The sequence below is a fragment of the Tursiops truncatus genome, chromosome 5 (assembly GCF_011762595.2).
Source record: "Tursiops truncatus isolate mTurTru1 chromosome 5, mTurTru1.mat.Y, whole genome shotgun sequence".
NCBI classification, from domain to species: Eukaryota; Metazoa; Chordata; class Mammalia; order Artiodactyla; family Delphinidae; genus Tursiops; species Tursiops truncatus.
The window spans coordinates 89,283,799-89,302,337 of NC_047038.1; the positions used below are offsets into that span (position 1 = coordinate 89,283,799).

The 18,539-nt window shown below is 38.4% G+C and overlaps 1 protein-coding gene across 8 annotated transcripts in view; it reads left to right on the plus strand.

The window, feature by feature from the left end:
- The window catches only part of ALB (albumin), a 144,006-nt gene that overhangs the window by 53,280 nt on the left and 72,187 nt on the right, over positions 1–18,539 (plus strand). The window contains exon 3 of one of the 8 annotated variants that reach the window (XM_073805327.1): positions 9,138–9,184. The exons of the other annotated variants lie outside the window; for them this stretch is intronic. The gene's annotated coding sequence lies outside the window, so the exon portion shown is untranslated. The remainder of the gene's footprint in view (positions 1–9,137; positions 9,185–18,539) is intronic. 8 annotated transcript variants of the gene reach the window in all.

The window sequence follows — 18,539 nt, forward strand, 5'->3', positions numbered from 1 at the left end:
TTTGAGATTTAAATTTTAACCTTAAGTACTTAAGTAAAATTTTATTCAAATAGTGATTCAGTATAAGCAGAAGTGTTATCACTAAAATTCTCTCTTCTGTGTTTTCTTTCTTTTAATCTCTGTCTTTTCATCATTGAGTCAGCTTAGTGAAAGTCTGCACCTCCCTCTAGAATATGAAAATGGCAGTCACTTTTCACTCATTCTGAGGGAGAAATACTCTTCTCAAGAGGAACCCTCAGGCTTCCCTGGTAGCTCAGTGGTTAAGAATCCACCCGCCAATGCAGGGGACACTGGTTCGAGCCCTGGTCCGGGAAGATCCCCCATGCCGCAGAGCAACTAAGCTCGTGCACCACAACTACTGAGCCTGTGCTCTAGAGCCCACAAGCCACAACTACTGAAGCCCACGAGGCTAGAGCCCTGCTCCACAACAAGAGAAGCCACCGCAACAAGAGAAGCCACCTCAATGAGAAGCCCGCACACCACAACGGAGAGTAGCCCCCGCTCACCGCAACTAGAGAAAAGACCGCTTGCAGCAACAAAGACCCAAAGCAGCTAAAAATAAAATAAAATAAAAAATAAAGAGGAACTCTCGTAGTGCCTCCACATTCTGCTTTCCAGGGTTCAGCGTCAAAGGCTCTAATCCCCAGTCCTCCTTGATTTTCCTACCACTGGCTGGTATGGAAGCTGAAGGAGCCATTGGATCTGAGTCAGTGACTCCCTGTCAGTTCAGAGCAATTTCTCAGGAATAACAGGAAACAAGGAATCGTGGACTATGATGTTAAAATAAACCACACTGGTAGAAAAACCAGGAGAGAGTAGATTTTACTGTAAAAATGGAATGAGTGGAGTTAATTGTGACTCTGGGTACGTCATATCTCCAGTCAGTCTTCAAAACTGAATTCAAGTAAGTTGAAACATATTTGGTTTGTCTCTATGTTTCTCATTCATGATGAGTATAAATGTGAATTTAGAGTTAGTTTTAAATGAATGATCTGCTTTTTGTTTGTTTCTAGATGGATTTTATTCTGCAGTGACTCTTACCTCAAAGCTCTGGGATACATTTGTGGGCACAGATGTATACAGGATATGAAAACAGATAGACAGTGATAGACCAATTTTAAGCGGTTATAGACATAATACTCTTAAATACACCAAACATCTGCCACCTCCATAGTCAAACACAAGTATGTAAGAGGAAGGGAAAGACATCCATGAAAATTATAAACATGTTATTCAACATAAACTACAAATAGGCATCAAAGGAAGATTCAAGTAAAAAAAAATATGGAGAGAGATTAATACAGATAAAATACATAAATTTGGATACTAGTAGTTCCACCTATCATGTTGATGAAAAAAAAATCTTGCAATTATTTAAGAAAGTAAATTTAAAAGGCTTTTCCACCAAAATAAATACAAATGCCTTCTCCACTGTCTCTAATCAATTTAAAAATGATCCATGTTAAAATACACCACATGTGTTGAGTTGAGTAGTCTTGAGGTTATATTTCTCTGTGACCTAGATTTGTATTTATGTTAATGCAATCTTGGATTATATTAACTTGAAGTATCCACACCATATTTTTGCTCTTTGTGAGACCGGGATCCACTAAAATATTCTAATTCTATTCACGTGATCACTATCCTATATTTCTGAGATTGAGCTTTTGAATTTAAGGACAGAACTTTTTATTAATGACTGCTAAATTTTATCTCATTACCTTCACTTCTTTATTTTAGTGAGTTAAGGTAATCATTTGGAATCTTGATTCTGCTATGGGTCATATTATTTACTGTTGGCAAGCTTTTTCTGAAAAACCTAGTGAATATTTTAGGCTTTGTGGGCCATGGGTCTTTGTTACATATCATTTTTTTCTTTCATTAACAAAAAACCAAACTCTTCTAAATGTAAAGACCATTCTTAGCCCAAGGGCCATACAATGGCAGGCGTCGACCAGATTTGGCCTGCAGGCTGTAGTTTGCTGACGCCTGATCAAGTGAATTGGTTATCTATTGCTGTATAACAAATTATTCCCACAATTTAATGTCTTAAAATACAAAACAATATTATCTCAGAGTTTCTGTGGGTCAGGAATCCAGGGCATGGCTTATCTGGTTACCTCTGACTAGAAGTCCCTTAACAGGCTGTAATGAAGGTGTCTGGGGTGCAGTCACATGTGAAACCTCAACTAAGAGAAGATATGTTTCTGAGCTCACTCGTGTGGTTTTTGGCAGAATTCATTTCCTCCAGGGCTGTTGGTCAGAGGTCTCTCTCAGTTCCTCGTCAGGGAGGCCTCTTCATAGGGCAGCTGGATTCTATCATAGCGAGTTAGCAAGAGAGAGCAAGAAAAAAGCATGCAAAATGGAGGCCATAATCTCTTCGTAACCTAATTTCAGAAGCAACTCCCATCACTTTTGCTGTATTATATTCATTAGAAGTGAGTTATTAGGACCAGTTTGCACACAAGGGCAGGGGATCCCACAAAGGTGTGACTACCAGGAGGCAGGAATAATTGGGGTCACCTTAGAGGCTGCCTGCCACATCTATCCACCCAGAGTTTTCTGCAACTTAAACAAAGCATGCTTTATTCATCAGGATTTTGATAAAAATATTGAGAAAAAAGTGTTCATGACAGAGTCTCGTGGCATGATTTTTACCTCTCAGATTGACTCCAATCCACTAACTAATACTATGAATATTGTTGGTTGCATACCTGTAAATTCTCAATTGTGGTGTGATCTAACTATTTTGTCGTCATATCCTTGGAGATCTCAGGGGACATTTTAGTCAAATATATTTTAAAAATCACACTATGCATTACTGGAGAGGTGAAATTAAGTTAAAATAAGCTGTAAGGACTGTCTTGAAGAATAAAATAAGTCATTGCAATACTATAGCTCAAAGGATATAATAAAGAGAGGACCAGTTCCATCAGCCTTACCTTCATGACAGGCAGGTTTAGAGATGATTGCATCTTATATGAGCCTCGATTTTTTTTGTTTTGTTTTTTGCGGTACGCGGGCCTCTCACTGTTGTGGCCTCTCCCACTGCGGAGCACAGGCTCCGGACGCGCAGGCTCAGCGGCCATGGCTCACGGGCCCAGCCACTCCGCGGCATGTGGGATCTTCCCGGACTGGGGCACGAACCCATGTCCCCTGCATCGGCAGGCAGACTCTCAACCACTGCGCCACCAGGGAAGTCCGAGCCTCGATTTTTTTAACCAACTAGTGAAGCTGCCTTTCTTCCACTTCCATTTGTGCTCTCCTAGAAAGATTTACATTTTTAAAAAAAATAGCCAACAGACCAAATCAGGGATAAATTATAGTTTATAAATATTTTGACAGTAAGTCACAATTATGGTCAGATTCAGGGACCTTTTTTTCTTTTTTTTTAAAATTAATTTATTTAATTTATTTATTTTTGGCTGTGTTGGGTCTTCGTTGCTGCGCGGGCTTTCTCTAGTTGTGACGAGCAGGGCTACTGTTCATTGCGGTGCACGGGCTTCTCATTGCAGTGGCTTCTCTTGTGGAGCATGGGCTCTATGCGCGTGGGCTTCAGTAGTTGTGGCACATGGGCTCAGTAGTTGTGGTTCACAAGCTTAGCTGCTCCGTGGCATGTGGGATCTTTCCAGACCAGGGCTCGAACCCGTGTCCCCTGCATTGGCAGGCAGATTCTTAACCACTGAGCCACCAGGGAAACCCCAGGGACCTTTTAAAATTAGAGAATACCAGTCATTAACACCTGCCATCTAGATAGCAACGATATACCAATGTTTCTACTGCTTCAAGAAAGAAGTATAATACTCTAACCAGATTTGACAATATAAAGTGCCATAGTTTTAAGTGCTGTATCACTCAAACTTCATTCTCACCGACAACCCAAATAGTTCGCGACTCTTTCCCCATCAAGTAATATAATAATGACTACTTACTGGGTGCATACTATGAGCCAAACAGAGTGCTAAACAAGTTTATATGGATTTTCTTATTAATTTTTCTTAATTCTGGGAGGTAGGTACTACTATTATGTGCATTTTACAGAGAAATTAAGCATCTTGCCTGTGGCATTTACCATTCTGCTGGTAAATGATGAAGCCAAATTTTAAAGTCCAATAGCCTAAGTCCAGAGTACTTCTTAAAGCAGAGGCACAAGAGTAGCATTTGCTTATTTGAAAACTGCTAAGGAAAGTTTTCCTAGGAAACGTGGTTGAACGATTTACTAGTTATTAATTATTTTTTTTGTTTGACACCACTAGATGGCAACATTTTCAAAAGTTTTTATTGCTTAAGGTGGAAAAGTAACTCAACTTTATTACCATTTAAAAATTCAGCTTTATTGAAGTATAATTGACAAATAAAATTGTAAGATATCTAAATTGTATATTGTGATGAATTGATATACATATACATTGTGAAAGGATTCCCCCCCTTTTAGTTAATTAATCTAGCCCTCACCTCACAGATTTATTTTTAATATTTTTTCTGGAATATTTCATTTCTACTCCCTTAGCAAATTTCATTTATACAATCCAGTGTTATCAACTATATAGTCACCATGTTTTACATTAGATCCTCAGGCTTTACTCATCTTATAGCTGAAATTCTGTACCTTTTTACCAACTTCTCCTCATTTACCCCACCCCCCAGCTCCTGGCAACCACTTTTCTACTTTCTGTTTCTATGAATTTGACTTTATTAAAAAAAAAGATTCCACATGATCCACATGAGTGATGCCATGCAGTCATGCAGTTATTTGTCTGTCTTTGTCTAGCTTATTTCACTTAGTATAAGACCTTTAAGTTCTAGCTATGTTATCACAAGTGGAGAGATTTCCTTTCTCATGGCTGAATAGTATTCCATTGTGTGTGTGTGTGTGTGTGTGTGTGTGTGTGTGTGTGTGTGTGTGTGTATACATAAAAACAATGCATATATTCTATATATATTACATTTTCTTTATCCGTTTATTTGTTGATGGACACTTAGGTTGTTTCCATATTTTGGCTATTGTGAGTAATGCTACAATGAACATGAGAGTGCAGGCATCACTTCAATATTCTGTTTTCATTTCTTTTCAATATACACCCAAAAGTGGGATTGTTGGATCATATGGTAGTTCTATTTTTCATCTTTTATGGAGCTTCTCTACTGTTTTCCATAGTGGCTGTACCAATTTACATTCCCATAAACAGTGTACAAATGTTCTCTTTTCTCCATATCATCACCAATACTGTCCATCTCTTGATTTCTTTGATGATAGCCATTCTAACAGGTGTGAGGTGGTACTTCATTGTAGCTTTGATTTGTACTTTTATGATAATTAGTGATGTTGAGTACCTTTTCATGTTCCTGTTGGCCATTTATATATCTTCTTTGGAAAAATGTCTACTCAGTTCCTCTGCTTGTTTTTAAATTGGATTGTTTGGTTTTAAGCTATTAAGTTGTGTGACTTTATATATATTTTGGACATTAATGCTTTATCAGATGTGTGATTTGCAAATATTTTCTCCCATTCCATAGGTTGTCTTTTTATATTGTTGATGTTTTCTTTTGCTGTGCAGAAGTTTTTTAGTTTGATGTATCCCACTTGTTTATTTTTGCTATCATTGTCTTTCCTTTTGATGTCAAATCTAAAAAATTATTACCAAGACCAGTGTCAAGGAAATTACCCCCTATGCTTTTGCCTAGGAATTTTATGGTTTCAGGTTTTAAATTCAAATCTTTAATTCATTTTGAGTTAATTTTTGTGAATGGTGTAAGATAGAAATATAGGTTCTTTTTTTTTTTTTTTGCATTAGTCTGTCCAGTTTTCCCAACATTTATTGATGAGATTAGCCTTTCCCCCTTGTATATTCTTGGCTCCCTTTGTCATAAATTAAATGACCATATATGCATGGGTTTATTTCTGGGCTCTCTATTCTGTTCCACTGATCCATGTGTCTGTTTTTATGCCAATACCATACTGTTTGGATTACTCTAGTTTTGTAATATAGTTTGAAAGCAGGATGCATGATGTCTCCAGCTTTGTTCTTTATATATGTGTGTGTGTGTATATATACATATATATATATATATTCTTTTCTATATATACTATCGTGTCATTTGCAAATAGAGACAATTTTATTTTTTCCCTGGTTCCCTTTTATTTCTTTTTTGTGCCTAACTGCTATGGCTAGGACTCCCAGTACTATGCGGAATAAGAGTAGTGAGAGTGAGAATCCTTGTCCTTTTCCTGATCTTAGAGGAAAAGCTTTCAGCTTTTCACTGTTGAATATGGTGTTAACTGTGGCTTGTCATATATGGCCCTTATTATTTTGAGGTACATTCCCTCTATAGCTACTTTGTTGAGAGTTTTTATCATAAATAGATGTTGAATTTTGTCAAATACTTTTTCAGCGTCTATTGAGATGATCATTATGATTTTCATTCTTCATTTTATTAATGTGATGTATTACACTGATTGATTTGTGTATGTTGAACCATCCTTGAATCCCAGGAAAAAATGCCATCTGATCATGGTGTATGATCCTTTAACTGTTCTGTTGAATTAAATTTGCTAATATTTTGTTGAGGATTTTTGCATCTATATTCATCAGTGATATTGGTCAATTTTCTTTTCTTATAATATCCTTGTCTGGTTTTGATATCAGGGTGATGCTGGCCTTATAAAATGAGTTTGGAAGTGTCCCCTCACTTTCTATTTTTTGAAAGAGTTTGAGAAGAATTGGTATTAGTTCTTCTTTTTTTTTTTTTTTTTTTTTTGCAGTACGCGGGCCTGTCACTGTTGTGGCCTCTCCCGTTGCGGAGCACAGGCTCCGGACGCGCAGGCTCAGCGGCCATGGCTCACGGGCCCAGCCGCTCCACGGCATGTGGGATCTTCCCAGACCGGGGCACGAACCCGTGTCCCCTGCATCGGCAGGCAGACTCTCAAACACTGCCCCACCAGGGAAGCCCAGTTCTTCTTTTTTTAAAAAATAAATTTATTTATTAATTTTTTGCTGCATTGGGTCTTCATTGCTGCGTGCGGGCTTTCTTTAATTTCGGCAAGGGGGGGGCTACTCTTTGTTGTGGTGCGTGGGCTTCTCATTGCAGTGGCTTCTCGTTGCAGAGCTCAGGCTCTAGGCGTGCAGGCTTCAGTAGTTGTGGCTCACGGGCTCTAGAGCGCAGGCTCAGTAGTTGTGTCACACAGAATTAGTTGCTCCGCAGCATGTGGGATCTTTCCGGACCAGGGATCGAACCCATGTCCCCTGCATTGGCAGGCAGATTCTTAACCACTCTGCCACCAGGGAAGTCTATTAGTTCTCCTTTAAATGTTTGGTAGAACTCACCAGTGAAGCCATTTTGTCCTGAACTTTTTCTTTGTTGGGAGGCTTTTGATTACTGATTCAATTTCCTAACTAGTAATTGGTCTGTTCAGATTTTCCATTTCTTCATGTCTCAGTTTTGGTACACTGTATATTTCTAGGACTTTATCCATTTTTTTATAGGTTGTTTAATTTTTTGGCATCAATTTTATTATTGATTGGTTTTCTATGAATGAATTATTTATCTTTGATTGGCCAAATTATAATTGCTTTACTTGTAGGAAACATTTTCAGTGGTGTAATATAAAATGGCAGAGATTTAAGTGGACAAAAATTGGAGTGTTATGTGTAGTGTTTGTGTGGGTTTTTTTGGTCAAAATTAGTAAACTTTACTTAAACTTCAAAAAATAAAATAATAAAAAGAGTAGCTTTTGCTTTGCTCTTCGGGAGGATCAGATGTAACAACCCACAGTAGGAACTACCCCTAAGAAGTTAAAATACCCTTTACCCCAAATCAAGCCACATGCAAGAAGGATCCTGGATTTGGGAACAGGTCTGGTGTAGGTGGGGCAGGAAGGAAAACACCACAGCGCGTGAGTGGGTTCTGAGACAGCACAAGTGGAGAGCAAGACAAAAGCCCTGGCAGAAATGGAACCAGAACTTCAACAGGAAACTCTGTCACAAGGAGCTATGTACAAAGGAGCCGGACTGGGGCCTGCACCCCGTGGGGAAGAGGAGGAATGCAGAGCATCCTGAAGTGCCAGGTGCCACTGCCAGGTGCCACTGCCCACTGCTTTTACCTTGCCAGGTGCCACTGCCCTTGCCAGGTGCCACTGCCCACTGCTCACCCTCAGTTCTCCTCATCATTGTCATCTGGGCTGATGGCTGGGCTGGTGAGGCTATGGGGGGGCTGGTGGGCGAGTAGCTAGGGGAGGTGGGCAAGTAGGTCGAGCCTTTGGGGGAAGCAGGAGAGTAGGTGGGGCTGGTGGGTGAGTACTTGGGGGGTAGGAGAGTACTTGGGGGAGGTGGACAAATATTTTGGGTTTGTAGGTGAGTACTTGGGAGAGGTCGGGTGTACTCTGGTGAGCTGTGGCTGTAGGAAGGACTGGTTGGGGTGTACTTTGCCAGAGGTCGGGCTGTAGCTGGGAGGGCTGGGGCTGTAGCTGGGCGAACTTGGGGTATAGATGGGAGACTGTAATGTGTATCGTGGGCTCAAAGGGGAGTAGCTTGGCGAGGCCGGGGAGAAGCTGGGTGAAGTCGGAGAGTAGCTTGGAGCAGTTGGGCTGTAGTTGGGGCTCCTCAGTGTGTAGTTGGGACTAGTAGGTGAGTAACTGAGGGATGTTGGGCTATAGCTGGGTGACATCTGGGTGTAATTAGCACTGGTTGGAGAATAGTTAGGGCTGGTGGGCAAGTAGCTTCGGGAAGCTGGTGAGTAGCTGCTTGGTGATGTAGGCGGGTAGCTGGGCAAGGTAGGAAAGTAGCTGGGTGAAGCTGGTGAGTAGCTGGGAGGGGTTATATATATCTTTATTCTTTTTCAGATCCTTTCCCTTATAGTTTATTACAAGATATTGAATATAATTTCCTGTGCTTGACAGTAGGACCTTGTTGTCTATTTATTTTATATATAGTAGTTTGTATCTGCTAATCCCATACTCCTAAGATATACACCCCCCTCCTTCCCCTTTGGTAAGCAGAAGATTGCTTTCTATGTCTGTGAGTCTCTTCCTATTCTATAAATAAGTTCATTTGTATCATTTTTTTAGATTCCACGTATAAGTGATATCATATGATATTTCTCTTTGTCTGACTTACTCCCCTTAATATGATTATCTCTAGGTCCATCCATGTTGCTGCAAATGGCATTATTTCATTCTTTTTTATGGGTGAGTAATATTCCATTATATATATATAAATACCACATCACCTTTATCCATTCATCTGTTGATGGACATTTAGGTTGGTTCCATGTCTTGGCTACTGTAAATAGTGCTACTATGAGCATTGGGGTGCATGTATCTTTTAGGATTGAGTTTTGTCTGGATATATGCCTAGAAGTGGGATTGTTAGATCATATGTTAACTCTATTTTTAGTTTATAAAGGAAGCTCCATACTGTTTTCCATAATGGCTCATACCAATTTACATTCCTACCAACAGTGTAGGAGGGTTCTCTTTTCTCCACATCCTCTCCAGCATTTATTTAAATAATAGACTTTTTGATGATGGCCATTCTGAATGGTGTGAAGTGATACCTCATTGTAGCTTTGACTTGCATTTCTCTAATAATTAGCAATATTTAGCATCTTTTCATGTGCTTGTTGGCCATCTGTATATCTTCTTTGGAGAAATGTCTATTTAGATCTCCTGAACAGTGTCAAGTACTTTAAAAGCACTTTTCAGAAAAACAAACTTTAGTGACTTTACAAGTAAAATTTGTACTGCCTGGAATGGAACTCTCCTCCTTTACATCATACACTCTTGTACATATTTTAAGGCCTAACTTATATATGTATCTTCTTCTTCTGTGATGCCTCTCCTACTAATGCAGACAGATTCTTCTAACTGCATCATCACAGCATGATCCATTTGATCCTTTGATGCATTACATATGTACCAGTGATATACTGATGTGTCTATACTTCCACTTCATTGGGAACATCTCATAAGCAGTCTTTTGAAATTCATATTTGTAAACCTCTCCCCATCCCACCCCAGTCTCCATCCATAGTGCTTAGTATTGTATCTGACACGGTAGTTTTACAATACCTGAATTTTTAAAAAAATGACATAATATTTTAACATATCACAACCTATTTATCTAATCCTCTACCAATGGCATTTGTGTCCCCCCACACACTTTTTTGTTATTACATACAATGCTTCAGAAAACATCCTTGTTCCTGTCTTGTATGTGCGTGAGAATTTCTTTAGGAGTTCTAGGGGCAGAATTTGTGGATCACAGAGTACATATAATATGTGTAATTTCAATCATAGTTGACATTTGGTACTCATACCCTCCTATACTTTGGGAACTTCCTATTTTGTTAATATGGTGGGAGGCAGAGCCTACTTTCCACTATAAACACTAAAAATGTCAAATACTTGCTATCTCAGCTTCCCTTGCACCTAGGGTGTGGACACATGATCTTGCCCGGGTACTTGGAATTGGGAGTTAATGAATCAGGTGAGAGGAACTCTGGATCACTGTGTAGGTCATTGCACAAGATTAAATTTTATAGCAGTAGTGGCACCCATGCTATTGGGTGGCATTTAGTATACAAAGATAGCTCTGTTTACTATGTAGGCTTCAACAACTGTTGTTTGGTGAAATCACAGTGGGGTTCTCATTAAACCAGTTGTATGATGTGATTTTTGGCACTGTTTTTGGTGCAAAGCCCTGTCTCTAATTGTCTAGGCTTCCTAATGATTCTATGAGCTACCACAAATCCTTTTAATAGTTTCCTATTTTGCATAAATCAGTTGAACTTGGTTATTTTTAGTTTCCAACTAAAAATGCTGACTGTTATAGATGAGCACCAGGAGTGGGCAGGGAGTGTTGTTTCTAAATATGCTAAAGAGTTTAAAAAAAAAGAAATGACATTCTCAAATTTTTAACTTAGGGCATAGACTGAAAATTAGCTAAAAGAAATCTGACCAGTACATATGATAATGGAATCTGAGCATGCTAGACCAATAAAAAGGAAGAATATAATTTAAGATTTAGCAATTTACCTATAAGGGTACCCTATTCAGAAATTTGATTTCTAATTCACTAGCTTAAACGTCTGGGAGTGGTTTTAACTGTTTTCTGTTTTAGTTGACTTAAATCTAGACTATAGTTCATATTAAAATAGATTGACATACCATAAAGAACAAAAGAAAAAAGAATTAAAGATTTGGGAGGTAGGCGTGTTGGATTAATTTGTTATATGCCTCTTACTCTCCTCACTCCTAACTGTAGTCCTAAAGTGGGTCCAGAGACAATTTCTTTACCAAATCCTTGAGAAATACATGAGACAGGAGAATGCCAGCATCTTATATACTCCCTGCATTTCAGTGAGGATGAAAAGATTCTAGGTTAGCAAAAGTTAATTAGAAGCACTTAATCAATAGAGGCAAATGGGCATGATTACCATAAAGGTAAATAGTAAATCCTTGATCATAAGACAAAGTGACTACTTGATCAGAGCTTCCCATTATGAACCATGTGTTATCAAATCAAAGTAACCCAACAGTTGGTCATGTCCAGAAGTATTCTATCATCAAATGGAAGTGATATAAAAGGAACCAAGCCTGAGAATATCCAAGACACAAGTAAGTTGCACAAGCGGATAACCCACATTCTGAGCCAGCTATCTGCCACACTGTCATTTTCCCCTCAATCTCATTTAAGTTCTTGTGGGGAGTTTCTTAATACCTAAATATTTGACTCTGGTTAACAGATTAGTCTACATGATTTTCTGGCACCAAGTGGAAGTAAACTGCTACTGTCTTACAACTCCACTCAAAGTTGACACTAAAGGAACATAAGAAGGAATTCCTCCTAATGGGTGGAATGTTGAGTATTTCAGGTAAATCTCCAGACTTCATGGCAGGTGTGGCCTGGGTAATGAATCTATGCTCATTCAACATCATTGGCTAATGGACCTGGAAGGAGGAATATAGGAATCTTAGAGACAAGGAGGTTTGAGAAGAAAAATGCATGGATAGACCTCTTCTAATGGACCCAATCCTTCAGGAAAAGAGGCTATGCATGGATGTAGCAACATCAATGTTTACTTCTGAAGGCTGATTTTGTTACCATTGCTGAATGCCTAACTTGCCAACAGAAGCACTTATTCTCAACGTTTTATGTGATAAATCCATTAGTTTTTTATTGCCACATAAAAATTATCACAAAATTAGCAGCTTATAACAACATAGTTATTATTTCACAGTTTCCATAGGTCAGAATTTTACACATGGCTTAGCTGAGTCCTTTACTCAGCGTCTCACAAGGCAGCAATCAAGGTGTTGGCCAGACTACATTTTTATTTGGAGGCTTGACTGGGGAAGAATCCAATTCTAAGCTTATTCGGGTTGTTGGCTGTATGACTGAAGGCCCTGGCTTTTTGCTGGTTATTGTCTGGAGGCTATCCACATTTCCTTGGCATGTAGTCTTCATGAACATGGCCACTTACTTCATCAAATCCACAAACAAAACTGGCTTTTTTGGGCATGTGTTGTATGCTGTCACATAAGGTCCTGTGCTTAGAAGGCCCACACTTGGTTTAATGCTCTTCTGTAGCTGTTTTGAAATCCTTAATAATTTTTAAACAAGGGGTCTCACATTTTGCTTTTGCACTGGACCCCACAAATTATGTAGCCAGTCCTACCTGCAAGGAGAGTCCATTGCTCCAGTGTGTTAAGGTAGAGATTTTTATAACATGATGTAATCATGAAAATGATATCTTTTGCCATATAATATAATGTAGTCACAGGAGTGCCGTTCCATTACCTTTGCCATAATCTACTGGCTAGAGCCAAGTCACAGACTCTGCCCACACTCAAGAGGAGAGGATTATACAACAGCATGAATACCAGGAGGTAGGAATCCCGAGAGCCCTCCACTTAGGGTCTTCCTGCAATAGTACCATAAATGAGTAGAGTAGGTGGAGAGCAGGTAGCTAGAAAGGATATAGATTGTATTTCTCTCTGCCATGATTTTGGTAGCACCCTGATTGCGTGGAGTTTCTGACTATCTTATTTACTGTCATTTTATCCCACACAGCATTGCCTCCAAGGAATTGATTTTATAGTTTACAGTTTATTCCTTACCACCTGCCTTATAGGTTGTTAGAAATTACTACTGAAGCCTAACTTATGGTGCTAGGTGGGAATGCAATATCTTGAGAGGTCAGAATGTTGTTTTGCATAATGTATTGTATGCTTGACACCAGCAAAAAATACGTGGTACAGTTTTCCTGAGAGCCAGAATGCATGGGTCTGAGAATCAATGCCTATAAGTGATGGTTCACAAAAAGATACCTAATGCCCTACTTATACATTTTTTGCATCCTGTCTTCAGAACACTAATTTTTAATGGTTTAGAGGTCTTAATATCTAAAATAAATGGCTATACCAGGGGAAAAAGTAAAGTTTAATTGAACTGAAGGTGGAAAGAGTTAACTGGCCACAATTCATTCCACTTGACAAAAGAAGGAAAAAAGGTGGTTGGATGTGGCAGAGATGATTTATTCTATTTTTGAAGGGTAATAGGCTTGTTGCTGCACAATGAGAGTAAAGAAGAATATTGATGAAATCCTTTCTTCACAATTTTTATAATTCTTCTTTATTTTTCTTTTCTGATTTCATTATCTGAGAGCTCTGGTACATTATTGAAAAGCAGGGGCTTTAGTGGGTATCTGTGTATTGTGACCCTAAAGAGAATATTTCTAGTTTTTTGGTCATGAAGTATGATGCTTATGGAAGGTTTTTATTAAATGACCTTCAGTTAAGCCCATTGTCTTCTATTGTTTGTTTGCTATTTAAAAAAAAATCATGAATGCATATTGACTTTTTCAATGCAGTTTTTCCTCAATGGAAATAGTCATGTTATTCTTTTAATCTATTAATGTGGTAAATCACACCAATTGGTTTTCTGAGCTTGAACCATTCTGGAATTCCTGGAATAAACCCTACTTGGTCACCTCTAGCTCTAGCTCTTCAGTGCTGAATTTGATTTGTTAATTTTCTATTTAGGATTTTGCATCTATACTTATAAATGGCATCCTAATACAATTTTCCATTCTTGTATTGTCCTTGTCCGGTTTGATTTTGAAGGTAAATTAGGTAGTATATCAGTCAGGGTTCAGTTTGAGGCAACAGAATACACACTATGTAAAAAGAGAATTATCCTATAGGATATTAATGGCTTACTTAGAGATACATTGCTAGTGCTGAAAAAGAGATTTTATCTGAATTTCCAGGAACTACACCCAAATCCATATTGCAGAACTGGGTCATCAAAGTAGATACTGCCAGTGCTGCAATCAAGAATTTGAAAAATTAAGATGACATGATACTATACGTAGAAAACCTTAAAGTCTCCACCAAAAAACTATTAGAACTAATAACTGAATTCAATTGGCTATTGATATTGAGCAGCTTTTCATATGCTTATTGACCATTTGTATATCTTTTTCGGAGAACCATCTATTTGGATCCTTTGCTTCTTTTAAAATTGGGTTATTTATCTTCTTACTATTAAGTTGTAATAGTTCCTTTTATATTTCAGTACAACTCAGATATGCGATTTACAAAATTTTATCTCATTCTGTGGGTTGACTTTTTACTTTCTTAAGGGTGTCCATTGGAGCACAAATGTTTTTAATTTGATAAAGTCCAGTTTATCTATTTTTTCTTTTGTCACTTATGCTTTTAGTGTCGTATTGAAGAAACCATGGCCTAATCCAAGGTCATGAAGATTTTGCCTATTTTTTTGGACATATATACACTACCAAACGTAAAATAGATAGCTAGTGGGAAGCAGCCGCATAGCACAGGGAGATCAGCTCCGTGCTTTGTGACCACCTAGAGGGGTGGGATAGGGAGGGTGGGAGGGATGGAGACGCAAGAGGGAAGAGATATGGGGACATATGTATATGTATAACTGATTCACTTTGTTATAAAGCAGAAACTAACACACCATTGTAAAGAAATTATACTCTAATAAAGATGTTTAAGAAAAAAAGCACAAAAACGATTATGCCTATTTTCTTCTAAAAATTTAACAGTTTTAGGTTAACAGTTTTAGGTTAAAGACCTAAATTTTCACATTTAGGTCCTTGATATATTTTGAGTTAGTTTTTGTGTTTAGTGTGAGGTAAGGGTCCAACCTCATTGTTTTGTATACAGCTATTCATTTGTCCCAGCACTATTTGTTTATAATATTGTTCTTTCCCTATTAGTGGTCTTGGCACCCTTGCCTAAAATCTGTTGATCATGGCTGTGTGACTTCATTTCTGGACTCTCATTTCTATTACCTTAATTTATATGTTTACCTTTATGCCAGTACCACATAGTCCTGATACTGAAACTTTGTGGTAAGTTTTTTTTTTAATTAATTAATTAATTAAATTTTGGCTGTGTTGAGTCCTCTTTGCTGTGCACAGGATTTCTCTAGTTTTGGCTAGCGGGGGCCGCTCTTCGTTGCAGTGCGTGGGCTTCTCATTGCGGTGGCTTCTCTTGTTGCAGAGCACGGGCTCTAGGCGCACAGGCTTCAGAGTTGTGGCTCACGGGCTCTAGAGCGCAGGCTCGGTAGTTGTGGCTCGCAGGCTTAGTTATTCCGTGGCATGTGGGATCTTCCCGGACCAGGGCTCGAAACTGTGTCCTCTGCATTGGCAGGCGGATTCTTAATCACTGCGTCACCAGGGAAGTCCTGTGGTAAGTTTGGAATGATCATCTTACTTCCAAATTTATATTAGTTTTGACATTTACACATAATTTGTTTATCTTGGGTTGTACTTAAGAGGTAGTCAGCACTAGTATATCCTTATAATTATGGAGTTTTATGGTTAGAGGCAATAAAGCATAATGATTATGGACATAGGAGTTTAGAATCAGAGAGACCCGAATTTGAAATGATTGTACCACTTCCCGATGTGGAAACTTGTATAATCCTCTCTGAGCTTCAGTTTTCAATCTTAAGATGGGAACAATAATACTTACATTAGTAGATTTTTGTGAGGATTAAATGAGTTAATATATAGAAAATGCTCAGTAAATATAGGCTTTATTTTCTTGGACAGAATGTCAATTTGCATTACATGTTTATCATGTGTGTACAGTGACAGTATATTGGTTTATACTTTGATTAAGAAAATAGAAATAAGCTCCCAGATGTTGGGAGCTCATTTTTCAACAAATATGAGAAAAAAATGGGAGCTCATTTCTCCAGAAGAGGAGAAAAGTAAAGCAAAAGTGCCTGTGGAGAACTGTGGGGAGGAGAAGGCAAAAAGAATCTAGGCATGGTCATTCTCCAGGAATTTAAGAAAATTTTTTTCTCTAATAATTCTTTTAAAATAGTTTAAATAGTTGGTCTGCCTGCAAAGGCTTGTAGCCTCTTTTGCGGGCATCAAGGAATGTACTTTCAAACAACCTCTTGGAATCCCTTCTCAGAACTTATTAATGAGTATGAGAGAGCAGGGTAGGTTTCTACTTAACCTATGTCAGCTCTCAGATCATAATTTCAGCTGTATTTTAAAACATAATTTTTTTAAAAACCCATAAATCTTTAAAAAACATATATAGCAAGAGTTCAAAGGACATAGGTTAAGCATTTTCCAGCATGTAGGGACAAATCTACTAAATTCAGGCATTAACACTATTACTGTATTGAAAAGGTCTTGGGCTCTTTTTCTGTTATTTTTGGGAAACTATTTGTTAGCAATTTTGTTTTCCAAATTACTCCTGGGAGGAAGCTTCAGTAGCCTTACCCACAAGAAGTTCAAGTGAAAAGAAAGCCTGTTGGGGATTTTGAACAGTCAGCGATGCAACACGAGGTGGCACTCTCATCCCAGTGAGTGTTGTAGAGCAACATGTCAGATAAAGGATACACAGCTTCAGGAGACTGTGGTAGGTCTGAACGCCTACCACCCAACGCCTTGGGTGACTGCCTGACAGACTGAACAGCTAATGGGGCACAGAGCCATAGGTGAGATTGAGAAAGTACGCTGGTACAGTTGGGCAGAGGGCAGAAAGTAGTATAGCAACCACCTGAGAAAAATAACTAGTGTCTGGACAGTGCTTTATAGTACACTGATTAGTTACCTTTACTATTTATTTAATCTTTATAACAATCATCTTTTCACTGCTGCTCCAAACACAAGCCTAAAACAAACATTAGATAATGACACTGCTATGTAAAAATAATGGATCCCTGTGGTCCTCATGATAAAATCCCACTTTGTCTCCAGTCTTCACCCTTTCTTCATTACTGAAATATATGAAGTTCCTGAAATGCATCCTACTCTCTTTGTCTCTGTGATTTTGTGTATGATGGCATTCTACCTAGAACATTCTTTGTCCTTTCATCTTCATGGATGATTCCTGCTCCACCTTTCTGAGTCAACACAAATTTTACCTCCTAGAAGGCTTCCTTGACCACCTCCACTGGGCAGTAATGTGACAATTGAAGCTAACATACGTGAATTACTTAACAGGGTATAGATGTCTAACAAATGGCATCTATTGTCATCGTACAAATCCAGTCAATCATTTTCATTTATTTGTTCATGAGTATTTACTATTTTCAGGGTCCATTTTCAGGTCCATTATGTTTTTATTGTTAGGTAATTACCAGAATGCCTCAATATTTCCAGTGTGGAATTTTCCCCTTTATGCAAGTGTAAGATGACATTTCCTGCTTTGTTTTCAGTGTTGTTTCTGATTAATTCATCCAATAAATGATTTCTCAGTTTCTATGTACAAGGTGCTGTTTCTAAGCACTGAGAGTATAAGATATAAAAATGGATAGCATAATGGAGAATTTATTGTATAGTGATTCTTAGTTATTCTTCAAAATTTCAAGATTAAATTGCATCATTTTTATAATGGTATCTTGGTAATAATGATGATTTTCCTGGATTATAACCGATAGATTGTTTTCTGCTATTTTCTAACTATAGTTTATATTAGTAATTCCCAGATGGATTAACTATTGCCCACAGTAAAACTCCTCTGCTAATTAACACTGCCTCAAAAAATCCTCTTGATATTTATTATTATATCTTTGGATTAAAAAAAGTCCCCAAACTCATTAGACGATCTTAATGTCAACCATAAAGTTTGTCCCTTTTTTGAGATCTTGTGGAGAATTGTGAACTAAGGCCTTTGAATAGTCACGGTCCTGGCAAGAATCAGCAGACACCTCAAAGTAGGCAATTGAGAATAGGACTGCTTACAAAGGTGTGGGGAGAGTTTAGAAAAGCAAACTATCCCTGGTTTAGCAAAATGGGGGGATGGTACTTCTCCTAGGCTTCAAGAAGCAAGAAGAGGGAGCAGATACCAGGAATGAGAGAGGGCAGCTATAGGGAGAGGACTGCCTGACCAGGGCTAAAGCTTCTACAGAGAGATACAGCCCATTCATGGTGACCAGCAGGCAGGGAGCCTGGGAAATTAATATCCTCACCTCATTCTCTTACCAACCCCAATCTGCCACCAGGGCTTTCTATTGACAGAATCCCCTGGAATCTACAGG